Here is a 19,632-nt window from a genome sequence, read left to right as displayed (position 1 = left end):
CCTGACCAAAGGACTGGGAGGCCCGATCGGGTTACTAAGGACAATTCTAAGGACCCACGTTTAGATGAGAACTCGGGTGATGGCTATTTTTCAGGGGCACTCATTAGGCAGCAGCTATTCGTATTTGTCATCCGTCACGCAGTATCAGTGTTATATGTACAAGCGCCCTGATGCCCGTGGGCTACCGGCGCTATATAAAAATGAAATACATGCATACGTGTCTGGTAATTTTGGCAAATTTACCGACCTCGATATATGGACCCTCGTCAAGACGTCGTCTCGGGCTACAGCGCACCGTTCAGGGATCGGATCGTGCTGTTCTGTCGAGGAATTCACTTCTCGTCCAGAGGGGCCGTTTCTGTTGGCACCGTCCGATCCTGGTCCGATAGCCGAGCCAACCTTCAACGAGACGAAGTCGATCTTGAGGGTCCCTATTCGGGCGCCATCTGTGGAATCAGAAAATACAATATTAAGGCTTTTACACCATGCAAAGAGAAATACACCGACACAGGCTTGTAAAGATTCCCAGAATCTTTATTGCATACTGTACAGTTTACAAAACAAAGTACACAAATAGCTATTTGGCCGTAAATGCATCACAGAGACCACCAGCAGGGTTCAATGCGAGCAGTGAACAGGAATTTCTAGCTGGACATCAGCGTATTTATACAGTTTATTCATAACGATGTCCAGCCTCCTACAAGTTAATCATGTACTGAGCTAGGGTCGCGCCAGTTTCGTTCCTAATTTACATATCTCATGCATGCGGTTTACCTTTTAATACATTTGCTAACAAACACTATTATTCTCTGGGTTTAACTTTACACTCTTTACACATTTGTTTTAATACAGGTCAAACAGATGTTTCGCATGTCGTGTTTAAATAGCAATATTGTTCTTGTATACTTGTAGGTTAACATCGCCGATTCAAGTAATCCCCTGATCCCGAGGTCAACAAAGGAGAAGGTCTACATGACCCTAACATGTAGCCTGCGGGTGGTTGGACATTAACTCTTCTACAGAGGTTCAAGAGGTTAAAGTAAGAACAAGAGAACACAGGTCGGCCATTTTAGGCCACAGGGTGACTAACTAAAATGGCGGCTTTAACCTAAAATGGAGGCTTGATTCACTTAAGGTCGCGACCTTGCAATACGGATTTCCTCGCAAAGCGACTGGGCATAGGCCAACATATACAATGAGGACAAAACAACATTATATCAGTTTTAACACTGGTTTCGCCATGGATTACCATAAACAGAGGTCACGAAAATGAGGTCGCCCTTAAGCTCAGGGGCATGGATGATTCTTAAGCAGGTCGTGAGGCTTCCCACGATGTAGTGGATTACCAGATGTGGGAAGAGAATCACAATCCCCGCTAGTCGCGCTTCTTACAAATGAAGCGTACGGTACGTGTGTGACCCGCTTCTGTGAAAGGCTCTGATGTGGCTGAAGCTCTGGTTGGTTGATGCAGGGGGACTGCCCAGTGAAATCTCACTGGCAAATTAAAGTTGTGTCATGGCTCACAGAGAGCAACCTTTTAAACAAATTGGTCCATGCGGAATGCCACTGGAAAGGGAAAAATTAGCCTGGGTTGTGTGCCCATATAATGGCAGGGTGACCGGAGCCTAGAGAGGGAGGCTAACGGGAATCCTGAGAAAACACTGCCGCATACATCATTTTCGAATGCAGGCACGCATGTAATTGTGAACAGCTTACCCCGTCCTTCGTATGGAGAGCGTTCAGACGCTGAGCTGCACTGCCAAAGCTCCAGTGTACCTCGTCTCTATTCACACCCTCTTGGTTTTTGGTTTTATCTCTACCTGGTCTGTTTGGGTATTCTCATCTTTCCAAAGAGAAGTGGCATCTCCTACCGTAACTGCAAACACCTTTACACTGCTTCCACAAGTCACCTGGAGTGTACCAATCGTCACATGGAATTACCAATGACGATCTCAGACCCAAACAACCAGACAGACTCAAAAACGTTGGCAAAACACTGCTTTATTATCAGCTCAATTCACCTACAGCTCTTCAAAGTCCAATTGTGCATACAGACATCCTTCCACCACATCAGTACAAGGGTACATTTGATACCATTGTCTGAGTGCATAACGTCTCTCGTATCTTTGATGGGGTATTGGGATAATACTTGGTGTCACGCATAGTGCTCTCTTACTGCTGTTCCAATATGACGGAGGTGTGGGAGCGGGAACTAGAGAGGATATGTACACCTGCACCTCTACATTCCCCTCTCTGGTTGAGTCCTCAACCACCTCCTCTTTGCCATCTTTTCTCCATACTTTAGTTTCTAAGGGATTCATACTTTTGCCACCCCCCCTCATGTCGCCAGCATTCTTTATGGGCTCATCCACATTCGAGGGCAAATGACAGCATTCTCCAGTCGGTTGACAGAATACCCCATGTCCTACATAGTTCTTGTGTTTGGGTACTAAAATGTCATCCCTGAGTGTCACAGCAAACTCTTTTTTTTCTCACAGATGGTGTGAAGACTGAAGACTCTGTGGTGTATGTTCACCAATCGCATCAATCATTATCTTCATCTCAATAGCTTCCTTTGCCATCTATTTGCATTGCCCTATAATGATCCTTACAAGACAGAATCCTAGCAATACCAACACTGGTATTGCTCAAGTAAATTAAAGGCATTTGCCAACCAGGTCAAAATCCATGAAAACAAAAGCGAAAACCAATCATCTTCATTTGTCCCATCAACTTCATCTTCCATCTTCATATGTACGGTTGACAGCATAGTTATTGCCTCTGTCAAGTTTCCATTTTATCCCATCATGGGCAGGTTTGCATGTGCAACAGAAAGGCTCGATCTTGGCGCACACACCACCTTCCAGTGCTGTAATCAAGCCCAGCACTTACCTGTTCTGGAGGGTCACGAGTCTGATGGTCCTCAATTCTTCTTGAATCGCATTAAATACTTCGATTGTCGTGTTTATCGTTTGTAATCGCTCCAACCTGGTTATCTGCAACCACTTGGTGTTCACTGCTGTCTGTGTTCCTGGCATGAAAATGGCTGTAAATATCACTGCTGTCTTGCTGAATAGTTTATGTTCAGCAGGAATATCATCATAGGCTTTTATTGATTTTGCTGAGAAATAATTCTCTCTCTTCAGCCAAAGGAGGTTAAGCGACCTCTTCTTTCTCTGGTCTGCATCCATGTTCGTAAAGTCACCAATATGAAGATCACTTGGGGGATCACCAATGCAGGAACATGTATGACCACAATAGAACATATTCCTCCCCAGTTTTTAGGCAGTTGCATGTAAGCTCTGGATCCACATGCCCAATAGTGGTCCATCAGCACAGCACAGCAGTTCCTCCACTCATTTCTGGAACTTCAATTATCTGCTTACAGTCCTCATGTTCTTCCACATTAGTCAATCCTGTATTTCTGAAGCACAGTGTAACATTCTTCAATGGTAATATAGATACAGGTCCTGCTTCATTCTTAACCCATGTTAGTAGTTTTGCATAACTTCACTGGTGCTGTCATCAACAACTGTGCACTGCAGGCCAGCATTTCATCTTCCCATCCTGTGCGGATTGAGACTTGTCCATATGTCAACGTCTGAGGTCTTTCCCAGCATCCCAGCAATCCTTGTGTTTCTCATGCATCTGTACATCAGTCTGTTTTGCTCAACAATCATTATCTGATCACCAGTCATACAAATGATGGAATACAAGAGCATCCTACTCATCCAACCTGGGTTCTTTCTATTTGCTGTGTTTTTATATATCCATCTTCATATGGAAAGTCTTTCTTAACCTCCATTTTAAGGTTGCCCAACTTCCTTCAAATTCTCTTGTAGTGCATGCTGCTAAGTGAGTAAGACATTGTGCCTCTTGTTAAGGTATTTCTCTTGCGATTAATGTTCTGGCTGTGCTCATGGCATAAGGGATGAGAGAACATATGCATCAGCTTTCATCTGACGTTCTCCTCCCCACCTCTTTCATGTGTTGATACCACATGTTATTCATTAAGTGTGGTGAACTATCAAGATAAATATTTACATCTTCATGGCCTTCACCAACATCTTTTAAGTCGAACAATCTGTTTAGCAAAATCAGGGAAAATGCTACTCATGCTTTTGTTAGGGATAATAGATGTTTCATTGCCAACCATTGTACATGCATTTTTAATCATTATATGTCTAAATGCCATATTAATAAGGAAGAAAAGACAAATCATTGTGCAAAATGAGGTTGCAATTAATATTAATTAGTGTCTCACCCACTAGTCCCGGGGGATCTGTCTTTCAGGTGGCCAGGACGAGGATCGCTTTTGGATCCAGTTCCTGGGGGTGGAGCAGTGTGGGAGGATCACTTGGGTGAGGGGTCTTCGGGGAGTGGGACACCGGATGGTGAGATGCAGTATCCCCCTCCATGTAACACCTTTACCCCATCCTACCAGGTAGGATATTTAGGGACTATACCCCCCTTTTACAACACAAACACTTTCTCACGGACAGCACGCTCTAAGGGAAAATAGAATAACACCAGAGCCGGGTACCTGACATGCCCCAATACTATAGTCAGGCAAGGTCAGGCAATTACAGACAATCACACACAGCTGCAGCTTTTAAACGGGTGTATAAAGATAAGGGGCTGCGAAGCAGGAGGGAGAGGGCTATGTACGAGCAAGGCAAAGCACATGAGGAAATAGCAGTTCCAAGATGCCAGATTAGCATGAGGAGAAAGACGGCAAAACAGAACGGAATAGCAAGGAGGGAAGTGCCCTTGACCTTTTCAACAAGAAACCATCCCTTTCACGAAACCTCGAGATTAGAAAGCGTAAGACCAGGAGGCTGAAGAATCCTGCTTTGTGTGTCGGGGCTACCTGGGGCCCTCTTGTGTCGATAAACAAAATGGGGAGACTCGCCAGCTGCCGTGGTACTGTCCTTGGCTCTACGAACAAAGCTACGTCTCAGCTAAATCAACACAGTTGGTGAGTTGGGCAGACAGATACAAAACTGGTCTGTGTTGAAGCCAAGCTTGCGAGTGGTAACATTGTATGGCGAGCGTTGTAACGAACATTGTTTGAAACCCATGTGATAACCAACACGAGTAAAATTGAGTTATAGATGAGTGATGAAACTTTGAAACTAAGATACAATACCTTTGCCAGAGTGGTCCGGCACCACGTCGGTGCTCATTCAATGGTCTCTTTAAGGGATCCAGCTGATAGGTTGCAAAAGTGAAAGAGAGGCAAAGAATTGTAAATCAAAGTGGTCCTGCAACAGGGGTCAAGTAAGAGCCTGTGCACAATCAAAAGTCTTCGATGTTGGTTCAGTAAAGGAAGTTAATGGCATAGTAGATAAAGTTGGTTGGAGCCCGGCCAGGGAACTTCAATTGAAAAGCTTTGTGTTGAAAACAAGTTTGTGTTAAAGTAAATACATTAGTCCGATCCCGGCAGAGGGAGATTTGGGATGAACAGTGAAGCACCCAAGAAATTGGATACGTGAAAATCCGGAGAACATTGTGCTACAGTGGATCTGAGCCCGATAGAGTGGGATCCAAAGTGAATAGACAAATTCCTACATGCGAAACACTGAAAGGAAAGGAACTCTGTTGTTTGATTGTTGCATCAGGCCCCGGAAAGAAGAGACTTTGGCATAGAAGGCCATGATGTTGAAGTTTTGAACTGCACCCTTGTAAAGCCAGAGACTGTACTAAACCCGATTGTGCTGCCTTGTCCCGTGCTGAGAACGTGGGGAAGGGAAGGCTATGGCCTGAATATCCTGACATATTTCTTGAACACCTTTTTCTTTTGTATAACATCGTTTCCCACACTATTTGTATTTAGAGGAAAGGATTTTGTGCGCTATATAATTGTCAAAATAAAATAAAAGGATTGGCAATAGATTTACTACTATAGGCCCTTTTATTTTGAAAAGACACCAACAGGAATGCGTTATTATTTGATGGTCGTAGCTTGCTCCCATCTTTAGATTTAGGATTAAATAGGCGTTTTTCAAATCCGATTGAAGTTCAATAAACACCCTTGAACTGTGGCCACTTGTGTCTTTCTTAATGTTGATATCATGTCTTCCTTAAAGTAGTGACTCTCTTATATTTTGATACATTCTCATTCTTTTAATTCAATAAATAATTTTGTTACTTTTTGTAAACCAAACTTATATCAAAAATTGCAGAATGATCGCAATAATGATATTGAAAAGAATATGACTGTTTTTAGGGTTGCCAAGAAATTAACAATGTCCATGTGTGGTCTTACTAGGGCTGGATAAGACCAATGTGTAGCTAAAAACTGCATACAAGAATGTGTGTAATGTTGTTATTATTGGCAGCATAAGAGGTATGATGTACTCTTTTTCTTACATTAAAGCACGTTGATGCATTGCCTCTTCGACCTATATAAAATAGTTCAGGAACTGTTTCAAAAGTTATTTGTCCATCTTCTTTGCTTTCAAATGTTCCTTACCAATTCAAAGTGTCCTTAGTTTGATGAATCTTTGTCTTGGTTCTTTGCAGATGATCTTGGCATCATCCGTGGAGTTTCTTCTCTTGATTCGCTGTCAGCGGATGCAGGAGGGGTTAAGGTTTCTGCTTTGTACAGCTTTATTTTGTTTAGGTGCAACCAGGCTCGTCTTCCTTGTAGCTTGCCAGCTGTGGGAGTAACCTCTTCTACTAGATATGGTCCTTCAAACAAGGTTTGTTCCAGGTACGGACAAAACATTGTACCAGCACCTGGTCCCCTGGATACAAACTAGGTGGCTTCAATAGATTGTCGGGATCAACTGTGTGTCTGCCTTCTTCAATCCTCTTTGACCCCACGCCCCAGTTTTTGATCTGTTGAGAAATAAAAAAAAGGAGACACTAGCGGTCATATTTGTTAAATAATCATGCATCTCATCACCTAACGTCTTTGCTACACTGTGGGCATCAGTTTCTACCCTAGTAGGAGGAGCAAGAGATATTCTCATACAGTGTCCAGTCACCAACTCATGAGTAGTCAGCTGTTGATCTGAGCCAGGTTGGTTTCTCAGTGCGAATAATGCAAGGGGTAAGCAATGTACCCACAGGGTTCGAAAATTGCTCAGTGCTATTTGGCTTCTAGGCACACCTATTCAACACCTGGCAATACTGTTGCTCTGTGTTTTCAGGCGCGTTTATCAGCTCCTGCTATGTGGTGTTTAGTGTAGTTTACATAATGGCCACTCGACGGCAGCAGTGTAGGGAGAACTTTGGGAAGGGCCAGCCAGTAATTTTAACTGGCATCCCGTCACAGAACACACACTCCGGGAACTTGATTCTCATGCCTGCTTCCAGGTAAAACGTACCACTTTAATTGGTGGATGTTCCGAGAGGGTGGGCTTAGAGGCAGATGAGGGCCACTGATTTGCAGAACAAGTAAAGATTAAGGCAAGAAGAGCAGGACACTTCATTTTTTTACATGTTGCTCTGCATTACCTGCGACACCCCTGATCCCTGTCTGCAAAGCATAGACACTATACAAACAGTGGCTTCCAGCAGAGGCCTTACAGAAAGGACCTCATACTTCCCAGAGACGAATCTTCAAAGTAAGTTTAATTGTGCCATGTCTATTTTATTGCAAGTGTGGAGTTGGGGAGGGACCTAGAGCAAATGTCCTGCAAACATTGCCAGTAGCCCCCCTTAATTTAATATATTGCATTAATCACCCTGTAAGTAAGCCACGGCCTAATCTTCAAGGTAGATGTGCCCCACCTCACTGGGCCTCAAATTACATACTGCAAGGTCATCACAGGTAGTGATACACGACCGGGGCAGTTCATGCCAGGCCAGTTTTAAATGCTTCTCCTCACATTCCAATAGAAATCTGACCACTGGCACTGCCTGATGGACGCAAACTTTTTCAGCAATTCTTGTTTGGTGTGTTATTAAAACAGGTCACAGTTTAGAAAAACTTTAACAAGGGTTTATGGATTTTCCACCAAAGGTGTTGTAACTAATGTGTAGCATCCCATTGTTCTTCATGTCAAAGCATGCTAGGTGGGTTCAGCCAACAATAAACTTCCTTTCAAAGTTGTATTTATAATGCAGCCCAGCAATAATGCACCGTAATAGTATCAGTAATAATGTCAAAATAAAATAGAAAATGAAGATTACAAAAATTACTGATGAAAGTGCACTGAAGGCTTTGCCAGTACCATAACACTCCCGGACCAAGTTGATTGGGCCTGCTGTAGCCTTCAGCCCCCCCACCCCCATAACAAAGTTAACATTAACAGGAACAAAACGTCACTTTGAAAGTAATTACCCTCTATAGAAGTGTTCCAGTTTATGCCTATAGTCCCACAGTGATACTAATTAGCAGGGATTAAAGATGCTGTAATTCAGAGTCTGCTAAATCCATTTGAACTCTGCTGGTTTGTTGCTGGGAGATACAGCAAACACCCCCATCCCACCAATTTCCTATTACCATAACATATCCCCTTCTGCCTGCAAGCTACTTCCTTTCTCAGGCCATCTGCTTGGGTACATGGTGATTTGTGACTGAGTAACTCTTCATGCGACATTTGCAGCTTTGCCAAGCGCAGATGTAAATATTCAAATGGGCGATACATTTTCTGAACTGTGTACTTTTCAATGAAAAAAAGACAATCCTGCCAGCTCATGAATCTGTTAACTCCATAACTGCCATGGGTTTCTCCCCGCCCCCCGTGCCAATTCCTTTTTTGGTGATTTTGGTATGTTGCCATTCAATGCCTTGTAACATTTTAGTTACATGAGATATCTAGGCCAAAGTGTGCCTCTTTTTTCCCCACAGGAACCCTAGTTCACTGTAGGGGGGTGAGAGAAAATAACCAAAAAGGAGAACATTTTGGGTTTTTTCAAAAAATGGCAACAGGATGATGTACAAAGAAGCCTGTGGTTTTGTCCTTATATGAGCTAGGAACAAATAGTTTGCTGTGCTGAATTCCCCATTTACCTGGCTTTCAAGAACAGGTTGAGTGGAAACAAAAATATTTTTTTGATATTGTTATCAACCGTTTTGTGAGAGGTAGGCGATTTTGGCCTTTTTTTCCAATAGGACATCCGTGGACGGAATGGAAGAAAAAGGGTAGGAAAGCTGAATGGGAGGAAAGAAAGGCATACATTTCTGAAAAGTAGACAAAATTCCAGGTTTAGGAAGGCGTGATTTGTGCAGGTCAGGCAACAACTATGGAGGGAATAATGCCATAGTTGGGGGGAAAAAACAGGAAAATTACTGAAAATAAAAAAGGTATGTGGTGGACATGGTTGGACTGGTACGGCAATGGCTTCTATGAAGTTTGACAAAAACATTGCTCCCGACTCTTGCAGTTAGGACATCACACATTTTTTGTAATGTTTCACAAAACAAGCAATACCACAAGCCAAAAAACGGAGCCATGGTACACAGGAATTTTATGCTTACGGCCTGAACAGACGTACTTAGCATGTGCAAATAAGGAAAACAAATGCGGTGAGGAAGGGCAAGCTATACATTTTTTGAAAGAGCACAGGCAGACCTTCTGAAGGGTAGGCGACTTGTGCAGGTTGCAAAAGTGTATAGGGCCTAAAGCAGCGACTAACTGTGGGTCACATTTGGGAAATGCGAAGGGTTGTGTGACAAAGAGCTGCAGCAAATGGGTCGAAACATTATGAAAACCACGCAAACACAACAAATGTCGTACTTTTCCGCTTTCCCACAGGTGTCCCGACGAAAACGGTACCTCACATGTGTGGGTGCACCTACCTGGGCGCAAAGGGGAAAGCTGAAAACACGGGTAACCCCAAGTCTTTCGGCACAGCAGCATTTCAGGAATTTGACTCCTGTGCACCCCATACAGATTTGCGCCAAGGGTGTCCAAGCTACCAAGGAAAACTGGGAACCCCATGCATTTCTGAAAAGTGGACAACCGTGAGAATCCACAGAGGTCTGACTTGCGCAAATCGGCCAAGAATGTATTACCCACAAGCCCCGCCCAAGACCCAAATGGGAGACGGGTGCCTAAGGCCAGGGACATTACCGCAGACTTTGCTGGAGCCCTGGCTAGCCTGCGTTACAGCTTCTCCCTCTGGGAAAGGACGGGGAATGTCCCGGCCCACCCTGGAACCAACGCTGGGCATGGAGACGTTCAACCCAAATGGTAGTCAACCGGCCTCTCCCCCCTCCATTTGTGGTGGGGTGAGAGGGCCATCACAAAACAGAGAGGTCCCCCAATGGATGGGCAGTAAGGTTTGGGCACCCTGGGGGCAGATTGGCCCACTGGTGTGCCCATCTGCGCCAAGGGAAGTTGGTTAAACAAAAGAAAACAATGAAAATGTTGGGATGCATTTTAGGGGGGGTGAGGAGCACCCTAAACCACTGGGGACATATGTAATGTAAAAGGGGGTTGGCCCTCTCTCTGCCACGCCAAAGGAGGGGGGGGACATCTCATGCAGTCCTCCCTGGGGTCAGATGCCCCTTCCTAGGAGCAGATAACCATTTTGGGTGGGGGACGGTGTGAATCTGATAAAATGAGGAGCCTGGTATTGTTATCGTTAGACTCATCATTAGTATCTGTTAGAATCACCATTACCCAATCATTACTCTTTGCAATGGAATCATTCCATTATTGCAGTCTGTTTAGTTCTGATTAGTACATTGATGAAGTAGACACTGTCCACATATTAGACTGTCACCTTTGTATGCATTTGCAATATGCTTTTAGAATGAGATTGCCTCCACTTGCAAATATTTGAAGTGCCATGTAGTGTTTTAGAGACACAACATATACTCACCATGATATGCTGTATTTATGTTTGCAATAGAAATAGCACTTAGGCTGAGAGAGAAAATGCATTGCTTGCACTACACACACTGGCATATTTGAAATGCACGTAAAGCCATTCACACATTGTTATGCTTTATAGAGTCACATTTAGAGACTCTCATGTATGTATGTATGTATGATTGAGTATGCACCTAGAATGAGTTTTGCATTTAGTTAGTGCTTGCATTGCGAGAGATTTGCGGTAAACACTAGGAAGCATTCAGAATGAGACACAAGGCCTATGAGCCATTTTTTGATGGAGAAAGACAGGAGTTGCTCAGTGCGGAAAAAAGTTATGGTACATTGTTCGTAAACATTGTCAGACATACACAGATAACATGAACCCTTGTCCGAGAGGGAAGCTTATCAGCTTGGCTGGTGTGCTTCACGGAGACAACCCAGAGGGTTGGGGCCATGAAGGGAGTGACGATGGAGAGATGGGAGAAGGTGCTTTTGTATGAGAGGGACTGGGCCTAAGAGCAATTTGTAATGCAGAATTAAACCTACAGTGGAGAGAATGGAGAAACAGGGACTAGATGATGTATTTCGCAACATACTCGGAAGGCCAAGAGGGAGAGATATGAGGTCACGCTGACAGCACACGAAGCAACAGGACATGCCGAGACAAGCAGGCATTTTGCTAAACGCTGAAGTAGAGACATTCTTAGACATTCTGTGCGTCATTGGAGACTATAACCAGGAGGGCTGGAGAGGAGTTCAGAAGAGTTGTGAGGAGACTGGAGAGTTGTGGGAGTCTGCACGAGAGGGGACTGCACGAGAGATCGAGAGTTGGCCAGAGAGATCGGGAGAGCCACAGAGAGAGAGTTGGCTGGAGATGGTGCTTGGTGCAGCAGACTGATGGGCCTTGATGAGCTTGAGGCCTGCCACTGGCTGGCTGACAACAGAATGGGAAGTATGGGTAACTGACACACACACACAGGTTTGGGTGAAGGGGAAACTAGACAGGGATTGTCTAGAGCATGGATGGTGTGGATTGATGGTGTGGATTTGCCCATGAAGGTGATGGATGCTAGCGCTTGCATTAGATTGCATTAGAACCACACATTTGCAGCACAGGCTTACATTAGGAACCTGAAAGGTTTATAAATACTGCATGTAGTTTTGCACCAGAAGCATAAAAGGTGCAAATTAGACATAGCATTGGAACTGACTGCATTGTCATGTATTGTGCTTAGCTGTGTGTATATAAATAAATGTATCCCATTGTTATAAATTGAATCGATTCTTTGTGTTTTCTTTGTGTCTTAATGTTATTTGTTATTGCCCACGGTAGTAAGATAGGTGTGTGTTATTTGGCGTAATCTAGGAGTAAGTAACCACAGTGCACATGGGGCCTGATATGAATGCAGTCAAAGGGGGGGTATAGTGATCCACACCCCAATAGGAGGTTGTCATATTGTCAATGTTTGTCTGAAGACCGGACATGTTTGTCCAAAGGGGGGCAACACGACGGTTTGGGGTTTTCAGGCTGACAAGGTAGGGACACCAACTTTCCATGAAAAAATTCCCTGGTGGTCTAGTGAGAGGGGCACTCCCCCAAAACCAACCAGGTTTTTTAAAATTTTCTTTTCTTTATTGGGGAGCATCCCTAGGGGCAGATGGGCACCCATCTGCCCCAGGGGTGCCCTAACCTGCAGGCCCCATCCTTTGGGGGGGCCTGCCCACACATTGCTGGTGGCCCTCTTCCCCCTCCAAATGGATGGGGGACCACCTCATGTACTCCTGGCTGGGGGCATAAATCTGCCCCCAGGGAAGGCTACAGGGGATGCCCCCCTTTCCACTTGGGGTGGGGGGAGAGGGCAACCCCCTTTCATGTAAAAATAAAATACCTGGTGTCTAGTGGCCCCCTACCCCCACCTCCTTTTTTTGTGCCATCATCACTGGGGGCAGATGATCACCAATCTGCACCCAGGGTTCTCCATACATGTGCCCCCATGCTTTCGGGGCAATGGCGGGGGGAGAGGGCTGCTTAGTGTAGGCAACCCTCTCTCCCCCCCATCACAAACGGATCCCTGTTGGTCCAGTGGCATTGCTGGCCGTGGATCGAGCGCTCTGCGCCCGATCCGCGACCAGCAATGCTTTCACAAAAGGTGGTGTTGGAAAGGGCAGAATCTCCCTTTTCCAATGACACCTCCCTCGATCTCCAGCTTGAAATACAGCCGGAGATTGAGGGAGAGGGAGAAGGGCATTCTTCACTGCGGCAGCTCTTTTTTCAACCTGGAGGGAATGCCAAGGACGAGATACCTCGCCCTTGGCACTTAAGAGGTTAATATAATACTTTTCAATAGTGCCTTACTGCCATTGTCATGTGTTCAAAGCTCTATATGGTTCAACTTTACTGTTAAGGAACTACATTAGGGCTTCTGGTCAACCTACATTTAGTCCCAGCATGCCCTTACACTTGAGTGTGTGTAGCCAGAAGATACACAGGTTCTTTGTATTAAGACAAGAGAAGCTGTTCCTACAAGAAACTTTGTTCCATTCAACTGCACCTAAACATTTAGTTCAGAAACAAAGTATGCATCCCTGACTGGAAACTTGATAAGCAGGCACAGGTGGTGTGTGAGCTTTGTGATGTTCCCTTTGGGACATTAAATCAACCCCAAAATTGCTCTATGAACTTCCATAAAATGTGAGGATATCCAGTGAGCCATGACAAGCGACAGTTCATGTTATGTATAAAGGATAGATTTTGCCATTTGGATTTCAAAGTCTACAGTGTTGGTGCCTCATTCTGTGTGCCCTACTAGTAGATAAACTAAGCCACAAAGAGGTATTGTTTAAAAATAAAAAGCTAACTGCCCATGATGCCAAAACTGCTTGTTTATCCTTCAAATGTTGATTTCAAATTGTTCAATGCCATCCCATGCTGATGTCAATGGTCTTTTTGCTTGCACTCTGAAGAGCAAAGTCCCAGAATACAAAGTAAAAGCAGGATACGGAAGGTATATGTTTGTATGCCTTTTTGTGGAACTGCAAATACTATGCAAATCATGCATAATGAAACTGAAGCCTAGGTATGCCTACAAGCAGACCTTTATCACACAACCTCTTCAGTGTTGTGTCTAAGTAATTAGAGCAGCATAGATTTTAACTTGTCCCAAAGTCAAGTGTGAACAAAAAACTGTCCCGGCTTTTAAATGCATTCTGGACTTTCCAAGTCGTGCATGCTGTGTACAGGATTGCGAATGAACATACTCTTAAAAACTGCAGGACCTGATTTTAAAACTTTTTTTCTGCATATTTTAGAAAATGTGTGCCAATATTGTTTTTGTTTCTGGCTCTTTGAAGCTATCATGTTATGATGTGGCCTGAGGTATGCCCCCATGGTGTTGTGTTCAGTAATGTGTCAATCACACTATACGCCCAGCAAGCATAGAACCAGCTATAAAGTCTATATTTGCAGTTAATCACCTACAAGTCCATCTTGAGCATCCAAAACAATGGCCAATTGGACTATGAGGACACATTTCACAATGCTTTTTAGGGAATACTTCTGCTGCTAAATGTAGCATCCAAACTATTCCTCCAGTCCTACTTGCAATAAATAATTCCAGTTGGTCCAGCATTTCAATGTGTCTGGACCCTATTAACTTTGAAGGTTTGTTAGGGGTGGGTGTAGTTGCTAGCTCTCTGAAGTTGATCTGACAATATTGAGAAATTAGGTTATTGCTCCAAAATATTCCCTATATCCAACTTCCAAATTGGAGTTATGGCATTCCAGTAGCTATAATGGCAAAGCAGCCTAATACTTTTGAAAGATTGAAGGCCATCTATAATGCTCTAATGTTCACATGAAATTCTCAAGCAGTTTTAGCAATTATTCTGTGTCTGCTTAGACATGCATTTGCTCAGCTAATATTTGGGCACACGTTTGTGAATGAAAACAAAATGATAAAATAAGCATGTTTTTCAATCTGTTTATTAGTCCTCTTTCGCTGCTCGTATTTTGTTTCTCAGTAATATGTCACATACAAATGCATTTAGCAATAGCTCCTTGTCACACTGGGGGGCTCCTGGTCAGAGTGATATCTGTGTTAGCCAGGAGCTACTTTCAGCTCCTGCTCCATGATGCCCAATTTCAAGCCCTGTAACCACCCCTTCTTTAAAGTGATTTTAATTTAAGCAATCTTCTCTTTAAGGAGTCCATTTAAATATTCACAAATACCATTCACCTGCGGGTGATAGAGGAAAATGGATGTTTTATGCGAAATAGTTAAATTACAAAATGTGGCCCATTGTCAGATCGCAGGACTTCGTACACACCCAATCTTGGAAACATCTCATGTATGAGAAACTTGACAGCACATGTGACATTGGGGTGCATACATGGACCTGCCTCAATCCATCTGGAAAAGGGATATACTACTACCGACATGTGCCTATAACCATTACATGTCTGAAACACATCCACATGATCTATATGTAGATGCTGAAAAGGGCCATTAGGTCTTGGGATTGCTTATCTCACTGTCCGCAAAGTGTGCCCTGCTGAACATTTCTGGGACACAATGCAATTCACAATAAACTGTGCCACATGTTCTAATACATTTGTTGAAAGCCAATCTTCTGCAATCATAGCAGCAAGACTCTCTCAAATTGTATGCGTGGGGTAATGAAGCTCCCAACATATTAAAACCCTCCTTCAACATCATGCACCATCCTGACATATGTTTAATACTTTTACTTTAAAATCAGAAATATTTGTGAAATATGCTGTTCTTTTGGCTTCTACATCTGCGCTTCATTACCACAAGAAATCATGTCTGTTCTCTTAGTGTGGGCTGCACACTTAACAACGGTGATAGCCAATGGGCGTCTCAATGCCTCAATAAGCTTATCCAATAGGGGTGTATGTTGCACTGGTGTGCCGTCTGTGCGAAGCAAACCCCTCCTTTTTCCAACGTGACAATCCTGTGTGTACGGTTGATGTCACATAGGTGGAATCAGATGTGAACAACGCAGGGATTTTTCCCACCTTACTCCCCAGGGTTCTACTGCATTAAGGACCAAAGAAACACTCTCTCTCTCTCAAGTCCCAATGCTGGAGGCAGAATAAAAAGGGACGACCAAATGAGTGGAGAATTCGGGAGAGAGTGATCAAAAGGGAAACGCAATATTCAGCCCTTCTGTAAATCCCATCATCCCCTCCCTTTTGCACCATCAGGGAATTTTTTTTTATTTTCTTTTCTTTTATTTTTTTATTTACTTGTGTACAATCAAACAAAAGATTTTTACAAGAATCCTAGTCGAGAGAAGCAAATTCTTTTCAGAAAAGAAAAGAGAGCCTATCGATTTATCAACGAAAAGTAAGCAGTAAGGTAAAAGAAAAGAGTTTAAAAATGGCTTGTTTCCTATAATTTAGAGAGGTGACAGTGTCCCTATAGGATTTGCAGGTTCAGATGCTCTGACAGATGTTGTTTGAGCAGAAATCATCTTCATGGCTGTCTCCATAATCTTGACTGTCGCTATGGTAAATCTTGTCGTCTCTCCTGCGATCAGACGATACCACCAGATTTCCTCATCTCGAATTTGTGAGTCAGCGAAAAGCGGGATCAGAAATGAGTCTCGACGATAACTGTTTTTTTTGCAATACATTAGCAGGTGTTGTAATGATTCCCGTTCTAAATCCTCTTTGCATAATCTGCAGTATACTGATGTTGAGAGGTTGCGTATGGCACAGATTTCTTGGGTTGGCAGAAGGTTTAAACATATCCTCATAAACAGTTTCTGATACAGTTTACTAGGAAATTTCGAGCAGTAAGCTAGCGGGACTTTCAACTTATTTGTTGTTGGAGGGAGGTGAGATAATAGGCGATTGGCCGTTGCTTTCTCACATGTCAGAATCCAGTCGGCATGACCTATTTTGGTTTTTATTCTATGGGGGTTGGTAATAAGGTCTTCATGAGATCACGCCATGTCGTTCAGTCTACTATCCAAGTTATTCTTCCATGCAATTAGGGCTTTGCATCGGCCACTTTGGAGTTCTTTATTGATAATTTTATAGATCGGCAGGTTGTCAGGCATCAAGATCTTCCGTAAGAGTTGCATTTGTTTTTGTTCCACTGAGGCGGCTAGAGACATTAGCCCCAGTTCTCGCCCAATAGCTGGAGTTGAGGTAGATTTAGGGAGTCCCAGGACCGTTTTCCAGACATATCCCTCTAATTTTGACCATGTCGATGATGGAATATTTAAAAATTCATCCATGCCATACGTCAGTGTTGGTACCAATTTCAATTTATAGAAGTTAATTACTGGTGTTAGTGAAAATTTTCCAAATCTTTTGTCAACCATCCTCAGTTGACTGGTAAGATTTCGACCATAGTGCTTGTGTCATTGCTTTTTCACTGTTTAAGGAGTCAATCATTATACCAAGGTATTTAAATTGTGAGACTTCGATTTTCTTGTTGTTGAGGGACCACTGGCCAAAATCAGTACTTTAGTTTTTTCAATATTAATTTCCAAGTTGTTGTTTTTGGTGTATTCGGCTAATTTTGATATTTGACGCTGTAGCCCAACTTGGGTCTGATCCAGAAGAATTAAATCGTCAGCATATAGGATCCGTGATACTTGCTGACCGCCTATTTTGGGTGGGAAGGATCTGACGGCTTCTTCGGAGTGTTGAAAGTCCCCAATATAGGCAATAAAAAGGGCGCGGGCCAAGGGGCAGCCTTGTTTTACGCCTCTTTCTGATTTAATTACCTCCGAGAGGTGGCCCTGTTGACTAAGCCGTACTCGAATTTTGGCATTTGTGTGCAGAGCTATTACTGGCTCTAGAATTTCAGCCGGACAGTTCCATTGGGAAAGTTTAGTCCACAGTTTTTGTCGGTCGACTTTGTCGAATGCTTGCGACATATCAATAAATGCCAAGAACACTCAAGGTGCCCCTGTCTTGATGTTATTTTTTATGATGTTGAGGAGCAAGATGTTAATACTGGTACTCGCCTCTTTTAGAAAAACAGTTTGGAAATGGTCTACACATGGGGAAGTTTTCGCCCAGTTTTGGAATTTCCGTAATAGTAATGACGCGTAAATTTTGCCCATTATGTCTGTCAGCGCAATTGGCCTATAATTTGATGGGTTGTCGTGCTTGCCTTTTTTATAGATAGGTACCACTACCGCTTCTGTCCAAGATATCGGTATCTGTTTGAGCGATTTACATTGCTGGTACAGTTTGCTCATAAAAAATGTCCCACTCCTCTGGATTCTGTTTGAGATCGATATTTGTAAGACCATCTGGCCCCGGCGCTCTTGATCTTTTTAGTTTAGCAATTAAGATTTTGATGTCATCGATATCTGAAAGGTCTGCCCAGGCGGTATCGTCTGGGAATATAGGCATCTTTGCTGTTGACGTCAATGGGGCAAAAAGGCAGAGAAAATGAGCTATCCAGTCTTTCTCTGAGACCGCGTTGATTAATTAGTTATCAGCCAGAGGGTCTTTGCTTTTTATTAATTGCCAAAATTCTCTTGTATTTGTTATTTAAGATTATTGCCATTTTCTCAGCATCGTTTTGGTAGAGGGCTGCTCTGTGTCCTCGTATCGATTGTTTGTAAACTCTTAGTGCTTCGCTCAGCTTCTTTCTTCCTTCCTCGGATTCGTGAGAGTGTATATGTCGTTTTATTTTTCTCATGTCCCTTCTATTGGCTACTACCATTTTGTCATATTGATGATTTCTTTGTTTCTTTGGCCCTCGACATGTCTTAAAGGTAGATAATTCGGCCTTGCAGGTGTTGTTTCGGAATAGCCATTTTCCAGGTTGAGATTGTATTTGTGTGTTATGAATATTACGTCTGCTGCTGTTAATCGTAAGCGTATCTGTTGTGAATGTTGTTCTAGATTTAATTTGTAGATGTTTTTCTGCTGGCAGTCTGAGGTAAAAGTCATATGAAGTAGATTATGATCACTGAGTAGTGCGATGTATCTCAAATGATTCCACAAAATGAAGTAGATTTTGAGAGACGAAAATGTAGTCTAGCGTTGCCAACAAATTCTCACGCTCCAAGCCTTTCCTCTATCAGTCCTCAAAGATCTGACATTTTTGTTGGTACTGGCATTGTAAGATATGTCACAGATTGCATTTAAGTCGCCACAGATGATGATTTTTGTAGTTTTCAGTTCGATTTGGAGTTTGTCCAATGTGTCCGATACTTCCATGCAAAAGTTGGTAGTTGTGACTTTCTGTGGGTTCCAGTATACATTTATAATTCCCAGCTTCTCAGGACGTTGCCGCACTGATTTTATAGTTGTGGTAGGCCATGAGGCTAGAGATGCCAGGATTCCATATGATTCGACCACCTTTTGTTCCATGGCTATACCTGAACCTGCTCGGACTACCGTTAAAATACCCGACGAAGATCTGCCTAAAAGGCCTCTTATTGCGGGTGATAGCTGGATTTGATAGCCGTCTAGTGCTGGTTTGTCTTGCAGCCAAGTTTCTTGGAGGCATATAATGTCCAAGGTCTGTAGGTCACTGGCATTTGGATTAGCCAGATGTTCATGGCCGCGTGTATTCCACAATCCCATTGTAAGCGGGTGTGTTGCAGGCTGGTCTCTCTGGACGAAGGGAATTCCACCTATGTTCTTTAAGTTTCTTGGCTGCTATTTTGTAGATTTGGTATTCCAGGCATATTTTAGCCAATTCCTTGGTCTAGAGGCGCCATAGCTGCTATGAGAGTTCTTATCTGGTCTGGAATCCTCCAATGTTAAGTTAGTTTTCCTGTCACTCTGGCTGTCTTTTTAAATTTTTTTTACGGCGTCTGATGATTTCCTGGGCGTCTGATCTCTTCGGGTGAATCG

The 19,632-nt window shown here is 43.3% G+C and overlaps 1 protein-coding gene across 5 annotated transcripts in view; it reads right to left on the bottom strand.

Annotated features, from left to right (window-relative positions):
* The window catches only part of PNPLA4 (patatin like phospholipase domain containing 4), a 442,111-nt gene that overhangs the window by 380,340 nt on the left and 42,139 nt on the right, over window positions 1–19,632 (bottom strand). Inside the window, exon 3 of one of the 5 annotated variants that reach the window (XM_069639972.1) lies at window positions 6,476–6,843. The exons of the other annotated variants lie outside the window; for them this stretch is intronic. The gene's annotated coding sequence lies outside the window, so the exon portion shown is untranslated. The remainder of the gene's footprint in view (window positions 1–6,475; window positions 6,844–19,632) is intronic. 5 annotated transcript variants of the gene reach the window in all.

The sequence above is a fragment of the Ambystoma mexicanum genome, chromosome 7q (genome assembly GCF_040938575.1).
Source record: "Ambystoma mexicanum isolate Mex_15411 chromosome 7q, UKY_AmexF1_1, whole genome shotgun sequence".
NCBI classification, from domain to species: Eukaryota; Metazoa; Chordata; class Amphibia; order Caudata; family Ambystomatidae; genus Ambystoma; species Ambystoma mexicanum.
Note: the sequence above shows the minus strand (reverse complement) of the source record. Positions and strands in the feature narration are given on the sequence as shown.